This window comes from Theobroma umbraticum, unplaced genomic scaffold, assembly GCF_002168275.2.
Source record: "Theobroma umbraticum cultivar Fairchild unplaced genomic scaffold, ASM216827v3 scaffold_2.0, whole genome shotgun sequence".
NCBI classification, from domain to species: domain Eukaryota; kingdom Viridiplantae; phylum Streptophyta; class Magnoliopsida; order Malvales; family Malvaceae; genus Theobroma; species Theobroma umbraticum.
In genome coordinates, this window is record NW_018397277.1 from 587816 (window position 1) to 591153 (window position 3338).

At 35.0% G+C, this 3338-nt stretch overlaps 1 long non-coding RNA gene across 1 annotated transcript; it reads left to right on the forward strand.

Annotated features, from left to right (window-relative positions):
- Window positions 1-1436: 1436 nt before the first annotated feature.
- On the forward strand, window positions 1437-3158 carry LOC110427678 (uncharacterized). Its single transcript, XR_002446313.1, has 3 exons — window positions 1437-1516; window positions 1579-1641; window positions 3066-3158. It is a non-coding gene; the product is annotated as an uncharacterized LOC110427678 (long non-coding RNA).
- The last annotated feature ends 180 nt before the right edge of the window (window positions 3159-3338 follow it).

Genomic DNA, 3338 nt, shown 5'->3' on the forward strand with positions numbered 1-3338 from the left:
CGAGTCAAAGTGAGACACTTTGGGACCCAAGAAGACAAGTGGAGGATTTTGAAATAAAATAATATTAAAATAGTAATATTTTATCTACTATTGGAATTAATCGTGAAAAAGGACTATATGAATAGTCTCAGTGGGGGAAAAGAATTAAGAAAGAATTTTGAAGAAAAACGATGCTAGTGGGGCCTCATATATTTATTAAATAAAGCTAGAGTGGGTAAGTATATATTTAAATATTATGATGGCATCTTGGTGAGGTGTAAATTTTATATTTTATTTGTACAATTGTAAAGGAAGAAAAATAGAAGGAAATTGAAATTAAATAAATGTTGAAAGGACCAAATTGTGAAGGATGAAAAGTTTAGAGGGTCACATGGTAAATAAGGAAAAGTTGGAGGACTTACGTGCAATTTCGACATTTGAAGTTAAATGTAAACCAATTAACCAAGGAAAGTTGGATTATGTAGGATATGAAGTGTGCATGTGAATTCACTATTATATACAAATCATAACATGTAAAAAAAAAGAAAAGTCAGTTAAGAACATGTGGAACCCTCGCCATGTGAAGAAAAGGAAGAATAAAGTTAAGTTTATTTGCATGTAATGAGATTGTTGCATTAGGTGACCAAATGAGGACAGTGAAATGTGGGAAGCATATGACTTTAATGGTTGAATAAATGGCTAAATAAAATGTAAAGTGAAGCTTGTGGATGGAGTGTGATTGGAGGAATAAGGTGGCAAATGAAATTTTTTTTAAAAAAAAAGGACTACCATGTGAATCAATGCATGAGTAAAGTAATTTAGCCAAATGATAACGGAATGGACAAGGAAAACCTTGCATGTACAAGCCACCAACGAAGAGTGGTGTTAATAACAGAGTGAGAAATGGGATGGCATGACATGTAAAGAGAAAAGAAAAGAAAATAATGGAAAAAGGATGTGGCCTTGGGTAATCTGCCCATGTGTGGACAAAATGAAAAATTGAAAGCCATTTTCAAGGCTTTTTCCTTGAGAGATCCGCCCATCACAAAGCAAAAAGAGAAGAAAGAAACATACAAAGTGGAGGTTCGACCTTTAGAAGAAAATATGAAGAAAATAAGTGAGTTTTCATGAGAGATCCACCTGTTTGGAAGGGAAATAGACAGGAAAAGACTTTGTAAAGCTTTCACCCGAGAAGAGAGGAAGAGTTGAGAAAGGAAAAAGAAGAGAAAGGAAGAAAGGAGAAAGGAGAAAAAGAGAAAAGAAGGTTCAGCTTGAAGGAGCTAGAGAAAATCGAGAGGTTTTCTTCCCACCCACACGTCATTGTTGGAAGCTTAAAGAGGCCTTGGTGGTTTGGCTTAGAAATTCAAAGGTGAGGAAGGTAAAAACTACCATTTTGTTTGAATGCATGCTTCTTGAACTGATTATAATATGAGATTTTGCTTGTGGTAGTAAAAACCTTCAAGAATTCAAGGAACCTGATTCATGCATGTAGGTGGATCTTGAATGCATGCTGATTTTTGAGCTAAATAAAAAATCGGTAAGTGTTTTAGTTTTGAAATCACAAATAAAATGTGTATTGATTGTTTATGCTTGTGGCAGCAATCATGGTCGAGAATGTGAAGAATGGTGAATTACATGTGGAAGTCAAGCTAAAATCGAGAGGTTAGCATGCAATATGACTACATTGTGCTGTGTTGGTTTTGGTTTGGTTGATAGTAGGTGGATTGTGTGTTAAATGAGTATGGATGATGTTGATGAAAACTATAAAATTTGGTTAAGGAATTATTGATTTATGTGCTGCCAGTATATTAGCACAATTAAGTGTATTGGGTTTGAATGGTTACTAAAAAGTGTATAAGTAGAGGAAGTGTGCTGTGGTGGCATGCCGGATGAGGTAATGATTGACTGGCAAGTAGAGTTAGCTAGATACGCATCCGAGTCAATAGTGACCTAGTATCTCGCTATTATACAGTGAGTAGGGGGTGTCAATTTCCAAATTTCATACTATATATATGCTATACGATTATAGACGTGTCGATTTACTTTAAATGCGAATTGTGGATAGCATGAGTTGGTAGAATGTTAGGCTTGTGAATGCCATGCTTTTAATAGGTTTTGTATATATGTATGTATAACTATATATGTAAAGGATTTTAAATTAGGAAACAACCATTTTTACCACGATTTATATCAAAGTGTGCCTTGATGATTTGTGTGATTTGCATGCATGAACAATTACATGTATTCACCATGTTGACTTGATATTTAAAATTTATGCAAAGGTTTTACATTGCAAAGTCTTACCAAAAGAGGTTTTATCATGTTGCCATGATTGGTACTTTTGAAATGGATTTGAAATGAGCTTTTGAGAACCCAATTTGTTTTTAAATGGTTTTATCAAATTGGAAGATTCGAGAGTAAGTCAGATGTCACATCGAAAAAGTGTGACCCTTATGCATAAGTGAGCTCTAGCTAGAAAACCTTTGGGTCGCCAACAGGCTGTTAAACATGGCTGGGGCCATGATTTGTGATATGTATACGTGGCTAGGCCACAAGTGATATACATGGTTGTGATCACTTGATTTCTCCGATATCAGCCAACATCGTTGAGACTGCCATGGTTGTAGGGATCCGGTGGAGCGAAGCTCCTAAATGTTATTATGTGGAAGTGGGTCCATGAGTTCTTTATTTCTATTACCTACTTGAGAGTGATATCTCTTTGGGTTTTTAATACGTATTCTTTCGCATGGTGAGAACTATAAGATTTTCCGCAGCTCCTCTATTTATACTACAATGTTAGATTTAACTCCTCACGTATAAGGTGATTTGCGAATTTGTGTATAAGCTTTGATAACTCTTGATTTTACGGGAGCATGCGTGTTTATGTTGGATTGGTTTGAGTAAAAGTTGTTGAATGATTTCAAAGATGGGAAATCTTGTACTTATATTGGTTTAGATACATTTACTGTTAAATGATACATTGCCCTAAAATTCTTGGTTTTACAAATAAGGCACAAATGTTTCATTTAATTACAATTGGTTTATTCACACTCTTATATTTTAATATTCGAATCTTCTGCCCTTAGCTTATTTTCCATCTACACCCTACTCACGGAGTTGATGATCATTGAGATAAGTAATCGGTTCAAGTGCTTCACTTAGCACATCGAGACTAGCCGCAACATAGGTAATGGCATCTCTTAGATTTTCACTCCGAGTTGCTCTGCTACATAGGGGTCGTGTTTATTAGTTTATCGAAAATGTATTGCTAGAACTTAAAGGTTGTGTAATGAATATTAAGTATGTTTGTATTTGACTTAAAGTTTATCGAAATTGGATATTGTCATCGGGTAGTGACG